The 23,121-nt window shown below is 41.9% G+C and overlaps 1 long non-coding RNA gene across 1 annotated transcript in view; it reads right to left on the reverse strand.

Moving 5' to 3' along the window:
* LOC310762875 overlaps positions 1-23,121 on the reverse strand; it is a 602,857-nt gene that overhangs the window by 183,269 nt on the left and 396,467 nt on the right. The window contains exon 14 of the long non-coding RNA XR_014548259.1: positions 22,417-22,541. This is a non-coding gene — a long non-coding RNA (uncharacterized lncRNA). The remainder of the gene's footprint in view (positions 1-22,416; positions 22,542-23,121) is intronic.

Raw genomic sequence — 23,121 nt, forward strand, 5'->3', positions numbered from 1 at the left:
CATTCCTGGTGGTGCAATTCCTCTGAATGATTCTTTCTGCAATGCTGTCTCAGTAACAAATATGTGATTGGAAGTAGTGCTGGGTGCAAATCTACCTCTTGTACGTACATGAAAATGTGGAATATTATTTTCTGAATTTCTTGTGTGTATGGGTGTGGTGGAAGGAGGCAAAAGAGAAATGTCTCCAGTATTTGGAATAGGAAAGCAGATAGGAGCTTCTGCCTACCTTAACCATTCAAAATAGTAGAGTCGCCCCCCCCCCCTTTAAAATTTCACACAAAGGTCCTGCAGCTTGCAAGCCAGTCCATATAGGCTGCTTTGTATAAGTAATGGAAGCAATAAAGAAAGGTGTAGAACACAAAGTGAACATGTTTGCAGATGACATGCCAGGACCCTTGGGAGGCCCTCCCCTATATATCGGAGCAACACAATATATTCTGCAAAGTGACAGGTTTGCAAATTATTCAAAAATAATAATCTGTTCGGTCAGTCTGGCTTCTCTCAAACTCATTCCCAGCCATAGCCCATGGCTGCTTTAAATACCTAGGTATAACTGTCACATCTGCTATTAAATAGGCCAAAGCAACGATACAAATATTTATGAAAGCATGCAACAGGATTTAAACAATTGGAAGTATATTAACCTAAGCAGGCTTGATAGCCTAGCAGTGGAAAAAGCAATCAGAAATACACATGAATCTATGGTTTAATGCTGTGTGGGATGTGACCTTATCAAAAAGACTCACCTGTCACAGAAGGGTTGTACAAGGAACTTCCAAAAGAGATAAGCTTGACATGGTGTGGGATCCACTTATTTCTCATGCCAATGAACATGTTGTTTGCAATTGTCCCTAAAGAACACATTCGTTGTACAGACATTTCCCCCCAATACTGTATGATGCCTTATGTATGTTATTTTTGCACATATTATATGTGTGTGTGTGTGTGTGTGTGTGTGTGTGTGCGCGCGCGCGTGCACACACACACACATTTTTCACTCTTGTATATGGTGGGTATTTTTACACATTACATGGCTAGAGAGCTGCACTGCAAAATCTGTAAAAGTGTGAATTGCAAAGGATCCCCCCTACATTCTCTTTTATCCAGAAAGTGCAAATTAAGTCGATTCTCCATTAAGTGCAAAATGAATCAAATTTATCCTCTACCGTTACGCTAATTTAAAAAGTACATAGTGTGCATGCCACTCTGTGAACTTCTTTATCTCTCTCTTTCTCACCCAAAGTTTTGGGGGAAAGAGAGACACATGGCTGAGCTGTTTCAAATGTAGGAGAACAATATTCCCCCCGCCCACACACACAAGGTGTATCTACCGTTTCCCATTTGGGTGGGTGCCATTGCATCAAGTACAGGCATTCAGCTGTGACCAATGCTGACTCGAGCCTTGTGAGCAGCTTGCAAGGGGGAAAAAAAATATGAACATAAAGTTTAGATTTAGATCTAGTACAGCTATTAAATGACTTTGTTTTTTTTTTTTTATAATATATTTATTGAAGTTTTCAAATAAAGCATATATTAGATAAGCACAACTTATCATTGTCCATTTAACTTCTCTCAATTGTTACATGGGACTCCCCCACACCTCCCGCATACACTTACATCATTATTAAATTAATTTCAAACAAATTATCATTTAACTCATCTTAATTAATAATCTTAATTTGGTTTGACATATAATTCAGCCTTAAATCTAATTTAATGGTAGACAATTGTCTGCACTGGCATCCAATTCAACACTCAGCCAAATTACAATATTTTTGTAAATAAATCTTAAATTTCCTCCAGTCTTCTTCCATCCTTTCTTCTCCCTGGTCTCGAATTCTGCCGGTCATCTCGGCTAATTGCATGTAGTCCATCAGTTGCATCTGCCATTCTTCCACAGTGGGTAGCTCCTGAGTTTTCCAATTCTTGGCAATTAATATTCTTGCTGCTGTTGTTGCGTACAAAAAGAATGTTCTGTCCTTTTTTAACACACTCTGGCCGACAATACCCAGGAGAAAGGCCTCTGGTTTCTTAGTAAAGGTGTATTTAAACACCTTTTTTAATTCATTATATATCTTCTCCCAAAAGGCCTTCACTCTAGGGCAGGTCCACCAGAGGTGAAAAAATGTTCCTTCATTTTCCTTACATTTCCAACATTTGCTATCAGACGAATGGTATATTTTAGCCAGTTTAACAGGGGTCATGTACCATCTATACATCATTTTCATCACATTTTCCTTCAACGCATTACATGCAGTGAAGTTCAGCCCAGAGGTCCACAACCTTTCCCAATCTTCAAACATAATATTATACCCAATATCCTGCGCCCATTTTATCATTGTTGATTTTACCATTTCGTCATGTGTGTTCCATTTCAGCAGCAAGTTATACATTCTTGAAAGTACCTTAGTCTTAGGTTCTAACAGTTCAGTTTCTAATTTTGACTTTTCCACTTGGAATCCTAACTTTTTGTCATTTTTAAACACTTCTTTAATCTGAGCATAGTGTAACCAGTCTCGCACTTTGTCTCTCATCTTTTCTAAACTCTGCAATTTCCAGTTGTCACCATCCTTTTCTATTATCTCCCAATATTTTGGCCAGTTGGCCTCCATATTGGCTCTTTTCCGAGCCTTAGCCTCCAGGGGTGACAGCCACCTCGGAGTTTTATTCTCCAGTAAGTCTTTATATTTTGTCCAGACATTAAAAACTGATTTTCTGACAATATGGTTCTTGAAGGCCTTATTTATCTTAGCTTTATCATACCATAAATATGCATGCCATCCAAACGCATTATTAAAACCTTCCAAATCCAAGACATCCGTATCTTCAAGAAGTAACCAATCTTTTAACCAGCAGAAAGCTGCAGCTTCATAATACAACTTTAAATCTGGCAGGGCAAAGCCCCCTCTTTCTTTCGCATCTGTTAATATTTTAAATTTGATTCTGGGCTTTTTGCCCTGCCAGACAAATTTAGAAATATCTTTCTGCCACTTCCGGAAACACTCTGTCTTGTCTACAATCTGCAGTGTCTGAAACAAAAATAACATTTTTGGCAATACATTCATCTTGATGGCAGCTATTCGGCCTAACAAAGAAAGTTTTAGTCTTGACCAAATGACTTTGGAAGTGATAGTCTATTAAATGACTTTGGAAGTGATGACACCAAACCATTCCACAGCAAAAGGGTTGTAATGCCTCATTACAAAGACAGGAGAAAGAGCTTACAAATGCAGTCTGTGCCCCCGCCTTCCACCCAACAACCACAGATATTTTGTCAGAGGAGAAGTGGAATTTATGTTATGCTTCCAAGAAACAGAGATTCACATTCTAGCAATAATCCCTTATCGCCAACCATAGAAAGGTTTGAGAGGATTTTTAAGATCTGAGAGATTATCCACTTTACAAAGCATGCTTAAAATGTACTGACAATTAGTTCATAGTTATTTTGCAATACACTTGGGGACAGTCTTTAGTGTGTGAAAAGTGATGGATCAATATAATAAACAAATAAATTAGTTTACGACATCTCCTTGGCATTGCGAGACCTGTAGGGCCACTATTTGCTCAAGAAAGAAAACTTTGCGAATCACTGTGATGGAAACAAATTCATCCTCTCCAAATTCACCACAAAATGACTTCAACTGATGCAGAGGTTGGTTATCAATGTATATTACCAATTTGTCTGCTGCTATTTGACATTTCGTATCTGAAAAAGAATGTGGTGTCTTACTTTGGGGTGTGCACAAGGCAGAAAAAAGATCAGCCCTGCGTCTCTGAATTCTTAAACAATTCTAATGTTTCTTTGTGCTGCCTCCACTTCAATATATATTTCAGGTTCTGAGTCATTCTGTATAAAATGAAACTCTGTGGGTTCCCAAGATGGAGAAACTGCTTTTTGTCTATGTTTGGAAACCACTAGTGATACAGCTGTGGGGAGAAAATGCCTCCCTCCTTGTTATGTGAGCCCTGGATGTTTTTATTTAATTAGTTAATAAATAAACAAACTCAACATGCACACCCAAGCCCTGCTTGTCCAGTGCTCAATACATCTGGTACCCTAAAATGTACCCTTAACCTAACAATACCTCAGTATACCTACAGTTTTTATTCCCCACTTCCTCACCTGCCTAGACTCAATACATTAACAGCAACAAAAAAATATACTTAGGACTCAGCTGTACAGCTTTAAATAAAATGTTTTAAGTGAAATATACAATGTGACACTAGAAGGTGATGGTGAGCCTTATGGAAAATTCAGTGTATTTTCAGAATGGTTTTTATATGTGCGTAGATTCCACCTCAGTCCCTTTAGCAGATGACTAGCTGAAACCCACATTGCATACAGGGAGGGAGGGCACAGTTAAATGGCAAAGAGGAAGGGCTCAAGGGAGCAGCAGGCTTATAAAGCCAGGCTCCTTCTCCTTTCTGAATTGGCCTTCAGGCCCCACATCACTCTCCTCAACCCCCTCTATTTAGGTCCCAACTTCCTGAGTCCTCTTTGCAAAGGAGGGGATAAGGCAAACCAAAGGGTAGGAATGACACATTTGATTTGCAAAAATGTATGTATATTAGGGAAAAATTAACACTAAAATGCTGGTGAATTTTCATGAGTATTATCAAACAGATTAGGAAATGAGAAACTGAAATTGACAGATCCACCTGTCCCAGTAGTAAGAGTGCTAAATGTTTTAAAGACTGTCAGGAGGCATCTGGGTATTGAAAGCTCATAACTCAGCACGTCTCTCTCTCTCTCTCTCTCACACTGAACTGCTACAAGCAAATAACCCATAGTTGTCTTGGTAATAATGATTTAATAGTGCATTCATCTGGCTACACTCCTTTGCTGTTTGGTTTCTGTGTTTAACACAAGGAGTGTTACTTTAAAGAGTTACAATACATTTGATACAGTGAACTTCCACAGTTTAATGCATGGGTAGGGACGCAGGTGGCGCTGTGGGTAAAACCTCAGTGCCTAGGACTTGCTGATCGTAAGGTCGGCGGTTCGAATCCCTGCGGCGGGGTGAGCTCCCGTCGTTCGGTCCCAGCTCCTGCCCACCTAGCAGTTCGAAAGCACCCCTAAGTGCAAGTAGATAAATAGGTACTGCTTTATAGCAGGAAGGTAAACGGTGTTTCCGTGTGCGGCGCTGGTGCTGGCTCGCCAGTTGCAGCTTCGTCACACTGGCCACGTGACCCGGAAGTGTCTTCGGACGGCGCTGGCTCCCGGCCTCTTGAGTGAGATGAGCGCACAACCCTAGAGTCGGACACGACTGGCCCGTACGGGCAGGGGTAACTTTACCTTTTCTAGGCAAACTAAGGCCTGGGGGCCAGATCCGGCCCAATCGCCTTCTAAATCTGGCCTGCGGAAGGTCTGGGAATCAGTGTGTTTTTACATGAGTAGAATGTGCCCTTTTATTTAAAATGCATCTCTGGGTTATTTGTGAGGCCTCTCTGGTGTTTTTACATGAGTAGAATGTGTGCTTTTATTTAAAATGCATCTCTGGGTTATTTGTGGGGCATAGGAATTCATTCATTCCCCCCCCCCCAAAAAAATAGTCCGGCCCCCCACAAGGTCTGAGGGACAGTGGACTGGCCCCCTGCTGAAAAAGTTTGCTAGCCCCTGGTATAATGAATCACTATCAACAATCCCGTGCAAATGTTGATCATCCCAAGCAGATGGTGCAAGTGACTGTAATACTAAGGGATACACCATTGAATGGTGACAGACACCGCAAAGTGATTGTCAGCACTCTCAGACTTATATCTGAAACATCAGTAAATACATTTCATGAATGTCTGAAACCATTTCTGCATGACTGTTGGCAATCCCAGATGAATGGTGTTGAGGTGTGCTTAATTTTTTGGAGAGCATTCAAAAAGCAAACTTGACAAATTCAAATCACACAGTTCCATATTCTGAATGACTGGATGCTTCCTCCCTGTCTTTTTCCCTGTTACCACATTACTGACTGGTGGCAAGAGAAGCAAGTCAGGTTTTGTGGTGTAGCCTCCATTAGCAAAGCATAACAAAGTCCATTCATAGTGAATATGCACAGCAGTGTCCAGACCAGCCAAGAATCAAGGGAAATGCAATTTCACAATGTGCCTAACATGGATGTTGCAGCAATGCTGCCATTATACACTGTTACAGCTATATCCCCTCCCCGCCCCAAATAAGTAGGCTCATTAGAATGAACTGACTGGGGTTAATCATGCCCATCAGTTTCAATGCGTCTACTTTGTAGGGCTTCAGATGCAATCTTTTATTTTTATTTGTCTTGAAATCATTTGCTTGAACCAATTCTAAATCAGGGCAGGGAGAGTTTACATACCACATACAAATGCTGACATTCTCTAAAATTGGACAGTTATATGAGTTCAACTTCTTCTTTTTTACTTAAACAAAGTTTTGGGATTGCTACAAAAAAACAGCTTAAGATAGTGCCTTTCTTTTCATGGTTTCCATTGTATCTCATTAATCACTGTGAAAGAGGTGCTCACCCTAGCGACAAGAATACAACTTGAAGGCACTTGCTAAATTAGAGTGATTTACAGCAACTCCAAGTTCAGTTCTTTTCATTTTAACCTCCTCCTAGCTGTTAGCAGGTGCATGTTCCAATTCTGTTCATAATCTTGCTACAAGGAATTTAGCCCTACCATACCTTTCCTCTACCAAGTTAATGCAGACCTTTAAGAGAAAGGATCAATTTTCCCCGTGTGTTTCTGTGTAATATATGGCTTTCTCAATACTGCTCTCATCTAATGACACAATTAGGACGATTCTCACAATATGTGTTACAGCCCAACTCCCTGCAATAAATTTAATATTCGTATTCACATGGTGAGTATCACCGTTATATATGCAAAGGATAGTTCCCCTGATGGCATCGAGGTTGCCCTTATCCCCAGAAAGAAGCAGTGCTGAACCAGTCAGGCACACAGAATGCTTTAAGTAGAAATCCAGTTGGTATTTGTGCTAGGATAAAATTCTTCTCCAGATTATATACTTTCAGCAGGGGAATTTTGTCTGCTGTGTACATGTCACCAAGCAAAAAGCAAAACACAATGCCTGCTCTCTCACCCACACCCACACCCCTTTGATAAGAGAATCATAGAATTTTCCCTTTAAACCTTACAACTACCCTGTAGGTTAGGCTGAGAGAGTGACTGGCCCAAAGTCACTCAATGAGCTTCATGGCTGTATGGAGATTTGAACCTTTATCCTTCCAGTTCTTTGCTGGGCATTTTTGTGGCATCCCCTCTCCCTTCTGAATAAGTTTCCAGCTCAATCAACCAACAAACGGGCAGGTTGATTCAGGGTCCATACCCAGTGCCTATGCCAAAGTCTACTGCCATCTGTAATCAATAAAGTTGTGGCCATTTCAGTCCCAAGGTGCTGTTCTGTCTTTCTTTCCACCTATCACAATCCTGCTCCCGGTGACCTCAGGTTTCTGTGCCTGGGCCTGCAAGTGCTGTTGCACTCAGGTCCTATTGAAAGCCTTGCCATGGGCATCCACTCTAATAACAACAATACAGTGGTACCTCGGGTTACATACGCTTCAGGTTACATACGCTTCAGGTTACAGACTCTGCTAACCCAGAAATAGTGCTTCAGGTTAAGAACTTTGCTTCAGGATGAGAACAGAAATCGTGCTCCGGTGGCGTGGCAGCAGCAGGAGGCCCCATTAGCTAAAGTGGTGCTTCACGTTAAGAACAGTTTCAGGTTAAGAACGGACCTCCGGAACGAATTAAGTACTTAACCCGAGGTACCACGGTACTTAATTGTACCCTGCCCATCTGACTGAGGACACAATAAAACATCAAACATTAAAAGCTTCACTATACTCTGAGAACAGGATGCTAAGCTAGATGGGCAATTGGCCTGACCTAGCTGGGCTATTTTTACATTCTTACGCTGCATCAGAGCATTAGTTCCATCTTAACTCTGTATTGTTAACACTGACTGCCAGCAGGTCTTTGGGGTTTCAGACAGGGTCTCTCCCAGTCCTGTGCTTGGAGATGCTAGGGAATGAACCTGGGACCTTCTGCAATGCTAATCAGTTGTTCTAGCACTGACCTACGGCCCATAATGCATATAAAATGGTAGTGCTTACAGTATACAATGCAGCAGTGCCTCCAATGCAAAATTTCTAGGGTGCAACATGAATGCTTTCCCAAGTTTCCACATTCTGCTGGCTGTTGCAACTGACACAAGCAACTTTTTGCTGGCAGAAGAGCTGCTCACATCAGCTGCGGCAGTAACAGTGTCCACTGAAGGTGGCTTCCTAGTTGCATTCATGTTGCTCCATTGAGTGAGCACACTGAGCCACACTATCTTAGATACCTGTGTCTGATTGGGTATATAAATCCACCCAGTCTAAGATGAAACCCATAGTGTGGTCGTCTCTAGGAGCAAGGTGGATGCTTTCTAAAGATGGCACCATGCAAAATTGTTTTTATTACCGGTATGTTCAAAAGGGAGGCATTTTATTTATTAGATGTTAATAATTTTTGCTCAGCCCTCATGTGTATAATTAAACTATTTCATCTGCCAAAACCACCTTGTAGCTCACAGTGGTCCTTACAAGGAAACTGAGCTAGAAATATATCATTAGTATATCATTAGTCTGAACTTTTAAAATGCTCTGCTCTAGATACAAACTTACCCTTAAGCCATTTATGGACTGGGGCAGAGAAAATGAGTTTTGTTATGAGCAACAACAACAACAACAACAAAGGCCAGGAGGAGACATGGCACACAATTAAAATGTTCTTGGCAAGAGTCAACATTAGAGAAGGCTAATTGGAAATATGAATTTAAAAGGGGAGAGGGATGCCAAAATAGGGCCAAAATGGTGAATACACCTATGATAAAATAAGGCCGATATTGCTGATGACAGATTGTTCATCTGTTAGTGACTGAAGAGCAGTTTGGTTGAAGAGAAGAAGCACAGTAATCCAGGAATATATGACCCAAACTCAAGGATGAAATGAAGGAGCTTTGTTTTAGCTGGGTACATAAATGTGATGAAATTGCTACCTAATTCATATTTGAACAGACTGTTTATATCCTGATGTAATAAAGAAGATTGCAAAGGGCATACAGAAAATGTATTGATCAGTAACTACAGACAAGCAAAACCTCAGTGCTGGCTATAAAACATAGAGACAGTCATAGAAAGCTTGCCAGAGACCAATGTATCTCCCAAACACTAGAGAAACAGCATACTGAGAGGTAGTTAATAAGACTCTGAATCCTCAGTGCTGAGAGGCCCATGGAAGTGGTAACATATGAGCACGGCAACAACAGTGAGCAGTGACAATTCCCAGCAGCGATTCATGCAAGCAGGCCAGGTGAAAAATGTGCTCCTAAGCTCACACGAATCACTGCCAAAAAGCCATGAGCATCAATGTGGTTACTTCCTCCATGCAGCTGCATGACATATTTTAAAGAATGAATTGTCTATTTTTAGAGCTGTGTTTTACGGTCTCCAACTGCAGTTTTCTAGAGAGGCACATATATGCTTTTGCCTTCCAGGGTGCTCCTATTTCCAGGAAACCGTTTCTGACATTTTCAAAAGTACAAAAAGTTATTTTCTCTGTGCTCTCCATTACCACAAGAGTTAGAAATTTATAGTTGAGTGTCAGTAGGGTACACAGAGTTATCTGGCAGACCCTGTATATACTTGAACACTGAAAAAGCTTTTAACAAAGTCCCTCACCAAAGCTACTTGAGTCAGCAGTCATGGGATAAGATGCTGGTTTGGTAAATGGCTAAAGAATAGAAAGCAAGGTAAGGTTAAACAGTTTTCACAATGGAAGGAAGTATGCAGTTGGAAAGCTGATAATGTGCTGTTGGAAAAAATGGGGGGAAACAAGACACATTTAGAAAGCACTTAAATATCAGGCAATATCAGGGACAATATGTACAAAAATTATACTGTATAAGGATAGAATGGACTTAAACTGCATTAAAGTACATTGGTACCTCAGATTACATACGCTTCAGGTTACATATGTTTCAGGTTACAGACTCCGCTAACCCAGAAATAGTGCTTCAGGTTAAGAACTTTGCTTCAGGATAAGAACAGAAATCTTGCTCTGGCAGCGCAGCAGCAGCAGCAGGAGGAGGCCCCATTAGCTAAAGTGGTGCTTCAGGTTAAGAACAGTTTCAGGTTAAGAATAGACCTCCAGAACGAATTACTTAACCCAAGGTACCACTGTACCTTCTTTTTGGCCAGAACCTTTTCACTTTATCCATGGGTAAAAGTCTGGTGGCTCAAGTCACCTGTGGAAGCTGGCCATCTACCCCTGGCTCCTCTCCAGCTACGTGAGTCAAGGGGAAGAGCAGGGCCTGGGTGGTGAGGGAGTTGGGAGACTGAATGCAGGGAACCCCACTTCACAAATGGGGGGGGGGGATTTGGTTTCATGAGTGTGTGTGTGCCCTCCAATGCCTCTCCCCCCAACCTGTCCCGTATTTTGCCCAACCAAAGGTGGCAACTCCACCTCAGGCTGTGAAACAGGATGGGCTGCCCTGCCCTTGCTCTACCTAGCTTAGCCTGTTGGACCTAGTAGCTGTTAGTCTGGGAGTCTCCCTGAGTTTGTCCTGCAACTATTATAAATTGAGAGGAGAAAGGTTGAAGAAGGAAGGGTGAGCAACCTACAGGCCCTGAAGAAAGAGCTGAAATATTGATACTGAGAACAGTGAATTATCACTTGTAATAACTTATCAGAACCAGGACTGAAGGGCTGAGCAAAAAGCACTTAAGGGCAGAGAAGACCTGTAGCTCTTGGATTTTTGTGTCTTCACCCCTGATACAACAAACACCCAAACAATAATACCATATGCCATACATAAGGAAAATAAGCAGAAAAGCATCTATGCAAGCTTTACAATGAAAGGTGGAAAACACACTTGGGGCTGCAGCAGGAAGATGTGTGCTCTTCTCTGCCCACTCTATCCCCTCAACTCTCAACTCACAGAGGGCAACGGTGTGAAAAGAGGAGCCTCTAGGATCCAGGGGAAAGCCCCAAGCATTTTGCAACACTGAAAAATGAGGGTTCCAAATCATGTGAAAAGCCTCTATGTATACTGGAGGTTTCCCTCTTCACTGCCCCCCTCCGCAGGTTGAAGGAGATGGGAACAATGGTGCAGGAAGTGAAGCTAGTGCCCTCATCCCTGCCCCCATCTGTTTATTTTCTACACTTCACTGTACAGCCTGCATAGGGCTCAAAAAAGGAGAAAAGGGAAAGCTTACAACATTTCAAGGTCTGCCGTGGATAAAGTAGAGAGACGGGGGGGCGGGGGGAATCCTCTCACAGTATAAGAACTTGGGGTCATTCAATTAAATTGATTGGCAGCAGACTCAGGACAGAGAAGAGAAAAGCACTTCCCCACAGAATCTATAATGAACTTGTGGAATTAATTCCCATAAGATATAGTGATGGTCATTTGGCCTAGATGAATGTACAAGAAGGTTAAAGAAATTGTGGAAGATAGGTTTGTCAATTGCTGTTATCCACCCCTCATTGCATGATAGATCCTGCATTTATGTTGCTGTGCCACTTGCTACCTCATAGCTGGGATCCTATATCACACCAAATGATCAAAAAGTAACCTGGAAATAGCAATATCCTCATTCTAAACCTGATTTAGCAGCAGAAGCATGATATGCCTTCCCCACATGTTTAACGCACTAGCCTTCTTGCAGATAGGGTGCCAAGCACACGCCTGATCAGACAAGATAGTAAATATGTAGGGGGGCATATTGAAAACAGTTAAAAATATCTAAACACATTTTAAAACTTCACCTATTCTTCCAGCAAAAAACATTTCAAGGTTGTCAATAGAATCTGTATATATAGTATATTTACAGTATCTGTAATTCCTCTGAAAGGCAATGAGGAAGACAGATGCTCCTTGTCAGGGAGGGCATTCCACAAATGGGGAACCACCACTGACAAGGCCCGTAATTACTGAGCGGGCAGCACCTGCTGATGGTACAGTTTGAAAAGGTTGATATGTAAGTGCAGGAGGCAGGAAAAGTTGGTGGAACAGCTACACTTTTGAAATTTCCGTGTTTTTAAAACATACAAAATTAACTGAGTACTCTAATGCTAGCTTTCAAAGGGGAGATACATAGACAGCATGGTGGTGGTGTTTTGAAACCCCCCCCCCCCAAAGAATGCTCCTTAAACAACAACCATTCAGAAGTGATGGCAGGGTATAGGCTTTTTCTTTTTCAATACTGTCAGGGGACTGCCATCGGAACAGGGAAGGGAGGCAGGGGGGCCGTTGGGATACAGAGAGCCTCCGAAACTCCTGAGGAGCAGTTCCTCTTCCAGTGGTGGGAAAAGCCACACCTCCAGTGGAGAAGAGAGGGAAGGGGCCAGCCAAGCGAGGAAAGGGCTCAAGGATGCTGCTGAGAGCCCCAGCGCCTCACCTCGCCAGGCCAGCCAGGAGGGACGCACGCCACTTCCGTCACCCAGCTTGCGCAGAGGGGTGAAACGCGAGGAGGGGAGGAGGAGGCTTGGGGTGCTGAAGTTCTTATGTCGGGGGAGAAGCCGGAAGGGGCCACTCCCGGATTCTGCAAGTGACTAAGACGGACATGAACTTTGTAGATCTGCATTGTAAATAGTTTGCACAATAAAACTTGTAAAAGACAGGTCGGAGTCCTGCCTGGTTACTCATGAGCAACCAACAGCAGCATCTGACAAGTACTTTGATTTCTCTTTATTCCATAACAGTCATTCCTGCCTTTTGTTTGTACTCCTGATTGCCACTGCAGTTCTGGTGTGTTATAGCACAATCCACATGATCATACAAGAACACCAACAGATTTACACTTCTCATTTCCAAAGGAGAAGCAATCATTACTGTTCTTTAAATTCAAACTCAAAAGGCTTCTTCTTAAGCAATAAAAAAACTAATTAAAACATGAGAAATAGGAGGACAAGAAAGGTAAACATGGTATATAGTATGTTGGAATTTGCTATAGTGATTAGTAGGCAGTTAAACAAATACAAAGTAATTATAACAGCAAATCTGTTCTTCACTGTGTATATCCTTACATACTATAAATAAAAAGCACCATAGAATGTAACTGAAATCAAATGGGGGGAGGCAGATGAATGGTCGAATGAGTACAAATACGCAAATGCTATAGTGTAGCCTTTATGAATATAGAACTATTGTAAACTACTGCAATCACTTCGTTGGAAATGATTGAGAAAAAAGTGACAGGGGAAATGAGAAAACACATGGTTGGCACAATTTCTCTTCTGTTTAAGCAGGTGATCTTAGCCTGTTTCTCCAGATGTTGTTGTACTATAACTCCCATCATCCTTGACCTTTGCTCATGTTACATGGGGCTAATGGGAATTATAGTCCAGCAAAATCTGGAGGGCTATAGATTCCTAACCATGTGTTTAAGATAAGGCAATGAGATTGTAGGATGCATTGGTCTGTGGGACTTAGAAGAAACTGGTGCATCTTGAAAGCCTTCTGAGTAGCAGGAACTGGGGTACATGGAAAGCTGGTAGTTTACCCCGAATTTCATGGAGATAGCAATCTCCACAGGTAAAGGAGAGCATAGAACTCAGAAATGTATTCTGGCCAACAAGAGAATTGGTCAAAGGGGCCTAGAAGTGTTGATTCACTAAACATAAAGCAAGGTTGCCCAAACATTGCCCATTAAAGGTTATAGCTCAACAGGGCTATTATGTATTATCAGCAAGTCTAACCTCACCCTCAACAAAGCAGTATCATAGCTTGCAGCCCAAGTGACAATGAGTATCATCTGTCAATCTACCAGGGAAGGGTCTCAGATATACACAAGATCAGCCACCCCAGGCATTGGAGTGGGCAAAATTTTGCCTTCTCTGTTAAAAAAATTCTATACCACCCTTCAATTAGACATTTTCAGGGTGGTTTACAACAGTATTATTCCAAGAATCCATGTCAAAATATTTTATGAGTACATTTTATGAGTACAGGACTATAATTACACCCGCACATGGATGAAAAAAGCTGCATCTATAGATGAATCAGGGGTGCCAACTTGGGCCCTAGGTTATGGGTGCCCACAGGCACCTGCGCCACAACGTCATGATATCAACGTGCTGCAGAAATGCTTCCGAGGCCTGGCAGGGCCTTGGAGATCACGTCTGAGGCCTCACAAGACCTCCAACATGACCAGAACCAACATGACCAGAAGTTGCATCGGAGGCCTAGTAGGGTCTCTGGCATAGTCTCAGAGGTCGCTTTGGGGTCTGAAGTTGCATCGGAGGCCTGGTAGGATCTCCGGCATAGTCTCAGAGGTCGCTTCGGGCTCTGGCACGACTTTCAGTAGAAACAGGAAGTCACGTCAGAGCCTGCACTGTGAGTGCTGAGCACCCATATAAAATACCCTATAGTTGACGCCTATGAAGTCAATCTAGTGTACATTCCAGAATGTACTACAGTGGTACCTTGGGTTACACATGCTTCAGGTTACAGACTCCGCTAACCCAGAAATAGTACCTCAGGTTAAGAACTTTGCTTCAGGATGAGAACAGAAATCGTGCGGCGGTGGCGCAGCGGCAGTGTTAGGCCCCCATTAGCTAAAGTGGTACCTCAGGTTAAGAACAGTTTCAGGTTAAGAATGGACCTCCAGAATGAATTAAGTTCTTAACCTGAGGTACCACTGTATAAGATATTAATGGGGCTCAACCCCAACAAATTAATTACTTATAATTGATCATATCATAAGGTATTGTGGCTGAAACTGGCAACACTTGATAGAGGTCACCATCTTGCATCTTAAAATATCCAATCTGACTACTTGACATGGGGGCAGTTCCAAATAAGCTCATTTAATATGGTAGAAGCCATAACAATTTCCACTGTATTGGACTGAAACTATGCATGAACTATTTTGGCAATAATCTCAAAGTAAAGCATTGCTCAGTTGCTCAACCTATGTCCCTTTTGCAAATAAAATCATTTTACCACACCACTCAATTTACTTTTTGGACTCTTTGTGTTGCTGTGATAATAAATATTAATTGGAGTGGCAAACTGGCTTTGCTCACATTATTATATTAATTTAGTAGTAGTAATTGACCTTATCAAATCCTGATTGCACCATCCAGATTGAGTGGGTGGGTGCGAGAAAAAGAAATTAATGAGATAAGGTGGACTTTTGAAGAGTTTCTGCATGATAGGGTGGTGATGGACAGCTTTCAGAGCTATTATGAAAACCTTGGTTGGCATTTTCAAAAATAGCCGTTACCAAGGTGTTCCTAAACTGGAGCTGATGGGAGATGGAGCCAAACAACATTTGAGGACCAAAGTTTTCCATCCCCAGAGTATAAAATAAAGGCAATTCATTTGTGTTTTCCAAATCTGACAAATGTACCTGTGGTCTTATAATAAAGAGAACTGTATTAGGTTAGCTTTGACACTGAAAACCTGTGCTTTCTACAGGAGATAAAACAGAATGCATTTTCTATAAATGGATTCTAAATCACTGACAACCTTTTAACTGAAGTGATTCAATGCAGGGGAGACAAACTCAGAGTCCCATCAATTCTAGTAGCTGAGGGATTGATACTTGTCAACTTCAATGCCTCCTTAATTTTTACTACCTCTATAAATGGTTGCAAACTCCTGTGTTCCTTTTAGCAACACTATTCAAAAATGATGTACTCCTCATTATCTGTCTGAGCTCACAGAGAATAATCTGTTTTCATTCATTGACAAGGTGAAGTCTCCATCCAGTTTCCAGGTCCCACAAGTTTTGTTTCTTAAGAATGTGGACAACAGCAAACATACAGTGGTACATCGGGTTAAGTACTTAATTCATTCTGGAGGTCTATTCTTAACCTGAAACTGTACTTAACCTGAAGCACCACTTTAGCTAATGGGGCTCCTGCTGCTGCCACGCCACCGGAGCACAATTTCTGTTCTCATCCTGAAGCAAAGTTCTTAACCTGAAGCACTATTTCTGGGTTAGTGGAATCTGTAACCTGAAGCATATGTAACCCGAGGTACCACTGTAATCTGTCAACATTTGCTACTAAATTTAGGTGAGCGAAGGAGACTCACTTTCTCAACTTCTTTTTTCCACATCCTCTAGTACGTACTATGTACAGTGGTACCTCGCAAGACGAATGCCTCGCAAGACGAAAAACGCGCAAGACGAAAGAGTTTTCCGTTTTTTGAGTCGTTCCGCAAGACGAATTTCCCTATGGGCTTGCTTCGCAAGACGAAGTTTGTTTCCTTTTTCTTAAAGCCGCTAAGCCGTTAATAGCCGCTAAGCCGCTAATAGCCGTGCTTCGCAAGACGAAAAAACCGCAAGATAAAGAGACTCGCGGAACGGATTAATTTCGCCTTGCGAGGCACCACTGTATTTCTTTTTACTGAACTTAGGCTTATATACTTTCCTATCTTGCACTAAAGTACTCCAATACAGTGGGAAGCTTGGTGTGGTGTGGACACAGTGGCAGCGCTAATCCAGTGCTCCTGACACTGTACCCACACAATGCCAAGATCCCTGCTACCTTGTCCTTCCTAAGGTTCAGCACTGGGAATACAGGAGAGCAACACAGCCCTGCTGGCAACTACTGCATCAGCATATGCAACTTTAATGCAATCACTAATTTCTTTTTAGGGCAATGGTTCTCAAACTTCTTTCTCTAGACCAGGGGTCCTCAAACTTTTTAAACAGAGGGCTGGTTCACTGTCCCTCGGACACTGTTGGGGGCCAGACTGTATTTTGAAAAAAAATATGAATGAATTCCTATGCACACTGCACATATTTTATTTGCAGTGCACAAAAAACAGGAAAAACAATACAATATTTAAAATGAAGAATGATTTTAATCAACATAAACTTGGGCCTGCCTTTGGCTAACAAGATGGTCAATATCTGGTTCTATATTTGTCACTGCTAGTCATAGCAAGCAGTGTACAAAACAATGTACCAGCAATAATGACTACTAAACTAGGTCACAACCTTGTTATGAGGGGTGATGGCCATTTCCTGTTTGTCTCTAGAAACACATGGTACTCACAGGTACACCGCCTCTAAAAATGGAGGTTCCATTTAGTTACCAGATGCCTATGTGGTGTCCACATTACATCTGACTTAAGAGCCCCTGCAGCCAGGCTCAGATCCACACATGAAGTTCACTGGGTGATCTCAGGCCAGTCTTTGAGCCTGAACTCTCTTACAGGGCTGTGGCAAGAATAAAACAGAATGGAGTGGAGAAAGAAGAAGAGCTATGTACCCTGAACTCCTTGAGGAAAGGGTAGGATTAAAATGACAGACAACTAAAAATTCCTCCAAGAATTTGTCTTGTTCTGATTCTATTTTAATTTTTTAAAAAACAAACCATCACCAACACCACCATTAAAAGAAGAGCACAACTGGGCTTGACTTAATGTCAGCTGCGGAAAGACATCCTCACCTCTCCAGCTCCATCACTCTCAGCCCTCTTATCCTGCTCCTCCTAGGAACACCAGAAGAGCCCTTCTGGATCAGGCCAATGGCCCATCTAATCCAGCATCCTGTCTTCCCAGTGGCCACTGCCTCCGACCCTCCTAATGCAGCTACATAAGAACATGAATCATTCCTAAAAAATTATTATAAATGAGCCTCTTACATATGTACCTTAAGTATGCATAAAAACCTCAATGAGTTTGATTGTCCTTGACTCCTTCTGCCACACTTGCCATCCTCTCATGCCTCACCACTGTGGCACACCATTCCCTTTGAGAACTACTGCTTTAGGGGGGTGCATTTTCTCATTCTGGTTGATGTGTAAGTCACAACCGTGAGTCAAACATCTGTGCGACTGTTTCAGACATATACCACCAGTATTAATTTGCACTACAGAAAAAATGTCATGCTAATAGCATTTGCTATTAACTTGTCCATAAAAGCCCTTTTTAATAATAAATTAGGGCTGAGAAGAATATTTGTCAGTTTATAATTTGTGCATTAGGCATTTCCCCTTTCAGCGAAGTAGAACTTCTACATTTTTTTAAAAGTGAAAACCAAAACTAATGCAAGACCTACAGCTTATGGAAGCGGGTGGTACAGGCAAGGCGGAACGCAGCCCAGACATTTTGCAACAAGACGCAACATGTTGGTCACCCTTCCATTCCATTCCTCATACAGAAGCTGACTAGATTGGCAGGTAAATCTAACTTCAACACTGGGGATAGGACAGCATCATCTGGTGAAAATGAAAGCAGGTGACGCAAGGCAGGCCATGTGGCACACACAGCTCTGTCCTTCAACACCTCACAACTGCTCCCCAGCACCCAATAATCTGCTGCCTGAAACTTAGTCTTCACTATATGGACAGAGCTGGTCCTGGGTTCAGACTTATTTCAAAATGATTAAGCAGAGGCAACCTTCCTATCTTTAGACCTCAGGCAGCTGCATAACCCTTCTGGTAGCTCCACAAGGACCCAATTTAGGAAACTTCTTCCAGTCCCTCTGAGCTAGAGTTCAGTTGGCCTCCCTTTATATGTTTGACACAATCCTCCCCCTGTTCCATGTGGCCATCAACAACCACATCCCTGTCCCCCTGCTCCCATATAAGCACTCAGGAAAGCAGATACCTGGAGGCTTATCAAAAACCCAGTAATAAAGAACCACAAACAATGCATACTTCACAACATCTTGGACCCAGAAGACCACAAAAGACTACCTTTTTCATCCTTCGAAGAAGATAAAGGGTCAGTAGCTATTCTACCATCTGCTAAAGAGGCATTGCTAGTGGGCAAGATTTAAGCTCTTCAGAGTTGCCTCTAGCAAGGATTTAAACAAAAGCCAATACTTGCATTATTTTTATTTGCCTCCATATTCAACCAGCAAAATTGCATTATTTTTATTTTGCAATTATTTCTTGTTACTGAAGTTTAAAAAGGCTTGTCTCTAGGCCCAGTGCATGGGGTATTTACTGCATACTTAAGCCCCTTAATGAATGCAGATCCAACTGCTTTAAAATCTCAAACTTAGGCCGACAATTTATATTCCACATTATACTAAGCCATAATCTCGCTTAATAAAATAAAGTCCCTTTAAAATTATTATATGGTTTTATAACTTGTTTTAATCTAGTTTTATAACATATTTTAATCTATTAAAACAATTTATACAGTGATTCATGGTTGAACATAAAAATGATTACATACATATTCTGTTCGCAAATGATAATGCTGTCCAATGAGATCTAACTACATATCAAAAAGGAGGCATGTTTGACATTTAAAATAAGATCCACAATAAGCACTACTTATCATCATAAAGCAAGTTCTAAAACTATTGATAAAAGGATTAAGTTAGGAGGGGAGAAACAGCTTTACAACAATTCAGCCTGCATGCTACATGCTCCCTGTGGAGGAAAAAAACGGGTTGGTGTATTGAGATTACAGTAATCTGACCTCAGAAAGTTATTTCACAGGACTAGAGATAAGTGTTGAACCTAGAGTGGTGAAGTCAAGCAGTCAGCCTGCTTTTTTAGAACATAAAAGCTGCCTCACTGGGCCAAAGCAAAAAGCTTATACTAGGGATGAGGAGCCTGTGGCTCAGGAGTAAAATGTGGTTCTCCATACCTCTCTGCCAACCTTCAAGACTCAATCTCTTGTGGCACAAGGGGTCAGTGTATCTGGCTCTTATCCAGAAAGTAGGTGGTTCAAGCCTACCCAGGGACGGTTGTGAGCAAGATTCCTGCATTGCAGGGAGTTGGACTAGATGACAATCAGATTTGTATAGTCCTGATAGCTGACCAGCCAGCTACTGCAGCCTGCCAGTAGCTGAATCAAAAGCTCCTGGCTCTTCCAGCCAGAAATGGTCACAGGAAGAAGAAGAAAAGTTTGGATTTAATATCCCGCTCTATCGTTACCCTAAGGAGTCTCAAAGTGGCTCTCCTTTCCCTTCCTCCCCTACAACAAACACTCTGTGAAGTGAGTGAGGCTGAGAGACTTCAGAAAAGTGTGACTAGCCCAATGTCACCCAGCAGCAGCATGTGGCGGAGCGGGGACGTGAACCTGGTTCACCAGATTATGTGTCTACTGCTCTTAACCACTACACCACACTACACCATAGGACCCTCCTCTTCCTCCTCCTCCTCTTCTTCTTAGCGATGTAAACGCTTCAGGGACTCATAATGTCACCCTTTTTGATCTGGTGGCCAAAAAGATCAGAAAGAAGACCCTGGACAATATAGCAGTGAACTGTAAGAGAGATGCAGAGATCTAAATAGAGACCATTATGTGTGGCACGGCACACCTTTTGCTGTATTTATTCTTGACTCAGATTTGTCATGGCCAATGGCTAGTACAATAAAGTTACTTGGATTGGAAGTGGACTGTAGTCCATGAAAGCTTATGTTGCAATGATGTAATTATTTCCACATCATTCATTTTAATGAAATATCAAAACAATGTTAAAACAACAAAAACACACCATTAATTTGGAATTGGTTGTAAGCTGTAAATAAAACCCTAAAACCAAGAATGTTGTGATTGAATACCAGTCATATTAAATGGATTGCTACCTGTTCCAGACTTGGGAGAAGAATGCAAATAGCAGCAATTTTCACTTCCTTTTCTGGTGGAATTCTCCAACATTCCTAGTTCCCTTAGAAGTGCAGTGCTTGAGGAACAATCAAATGCACTTGTAACAGTGCACTTCAAATAAATGGTTCCAAGGTATAAATTTAGCAAGAGAAAAAGCAAGAGATGTTTCTACATTTTCTAAACTAAAATTGCTGATAGTTTTGTTTTATTTGTTGAGTGACTTGACAATCGACTGTATGAGGGGCCGTTACATCCACCACAAGTGTCAGAAAGACCTTGTAAAATATATCCATTGACTTGTCTGGCAAAAACCTATTTAGTGATAAATGATTTGTATCTAGCCTCCTTTGAAATGACGCTCTCCCTATGCATCAGGAGTAAAAACAGTGATCTGTCATTGAGGCAGTGGAAAAAAATCTATTTAAAACAAGACAATGAATTCTTGATCAAATGTTATCTCATAAATGGTTCTTAACTATACTACAATATATGCAGAAACTTCTTGCAAATCTTTAGGGATCTGAATACATTATAGGCACTTCCAAAATTACTAAGATGAGACCAGAGAGAAAAATCATTCATACTGTTAATACTGTGGTCAAAGGCAAGAGGAAGATGATCAGCAAATGACCTTTCATTGTCTCACCTCTGCCTCTATAGAACAGACAAAAATTGAGAAAGAAATCAATTGGTGACATCTAGTGATGTCTGCCTGCCTGCTTGCATAGTGAAAATCTACTTGCACAACAAGACTTATCTTTCCTCTCCTCCTCCTTACAATACCACCCACCCACGCAAAATCTACTCTGGAGCATCCCCCAACTTTATGAGGCAGAATTTGTGAGCAACTGCAGGAGGAGAGCAGATGGGAGGAGAGACAGGAGGAGAGGAAGTAGAAGCCTCATTACATGCGAAGATGCTTGTGTGGCATTCGAACGGAGCCCCCGGTCGTCTCACGGACTATTGACCTGTACACCACTAATCTGCTGCCGCCAACCAGGTTCTCCCCGGTAAAACACTTAGTCTCAGTCGGGTTCTCAAGTTAACAACGAAGATTGTTGTTTATTGCAAACACAAATAAACTTTAAATGCATTCGAAACACTGTTACCCTTTACCCTCCGAGTCTTATTTTAACCTGTCTCTAACTCTTCTACCTCCACTCACACAAGAACCAACTGCACTAACTGTCTCTCTATTTCCATCTGTCTTCCAACTGCTTTCTCAACTGCTCTTTCCCCCAACTGCTTTTTCCCAACTGTTTTTCCCCAACTGACTAAACCTCTGGCTAAGCCTTTTAAAAACAGATAGGCTCCGCCTCTGGCTTTTCTTTTGGTCTACCTATTAACATTTCTCTCCCCCTGTACAGACATTTCCAAAAGAACGGGCAAACGCCACTTCCCTCCCCCCTTAAAGAAATTTGATCAGGAGGGATAACTGCATTAGACGTTTAAAGCAAATAAACATATTTATACTTACGTTATACATTTAACTTCCCATACTCTCTAGTACAACAATTGCCTATTGGCAAAACATTCAATTATACAGAGGTTTTGGTACATTTTAGGCAACTCAGTTATCTACAGGAAAAATTATTAACTGCCCATGGTTAACCTTCATCATCGGGTCTTCTTGATAAAGCATTGGCCACAATGTTCAGGGACCCTTTCACGCTTCTTATGGTGATATTGAAGTTCTGCGGCAACAGGGCCCACCCCATCAGTTTGCTATTGGTTCTCATTGTCCTTAACCTAAGCAAGGGTGAATGATCAGTGCACAGTATAAATTTCCGGCCCCAGATGTATGGCTTCAACTTCTGTAGGGACCAGACGATAACAAAACATACCTTTTCTATCGTGAAAAGGTGTTTCTCTCTGGGTAGCAAGTTCTTGCTGACATATGTGATCGGATGCAGGTTGTCTTCCTCTCCCGGTTGACACAACATGGCTCTGACCCCGGCATTCGATGCATCTGTAAAGATGGTGAACTCTAGGTCATGGTTCGGTGCGATGAGGACTGGTCCGGTAATCAAGGAATTCTTTAGCGCATCAAATGACTGCTGGCACGCTGATGTCCCCTCAACACTCTCCGGTTCTTTCTTGCGAGTCAGGTTGGTCAGTGGTGCAGCTAGTTCACTGAACTTAGGGATAAATTTTCGATAATACCCTGCCAAAACTAGGAAGGCTCTCACTTTCTTTTCTGACGTAGGGGTAGGCCAGTTCGTCATTGCTTCTACCGTGGTTTCTGAAGACTTTTATTATTCCTCCACCCACCATATGTCCAAGGTACTTGATTTCTGAGTCCCCAATCTGGCATTTACTAGCCTTAATGGTCAAGCCCGTCTCTTTAATTCTTTGTAGCACTAACTCTAGGTGCTCTTTATGTTCAGACCAGGTCTGACTAAAAATGTCAATATCATCCCGGTAAGCTACTGTGAACTCCCTTAATCCATGCAGGATCCCATCCACTAGCCTTTGAAAGGTCGCTGGCGCATTTTTTAGTCCAAAGGCCATCACCTTAAATTCATATAATCCTAGGGGACTTCTAAAGA

The sequence above is a fragment of the Podarcis filfolensis genome, assembly GCF_964270895.1.
Source record: "Podarcis filfolensis genome assembly, chromosome: 5".
Taxonomy (NCBI): domain Eukaryota; kingdom Metazoa; phylum Chordata; class Lepidosauria; order Squamata; family Lacertidae; genus Podarcis; species Podarcis filfolensis.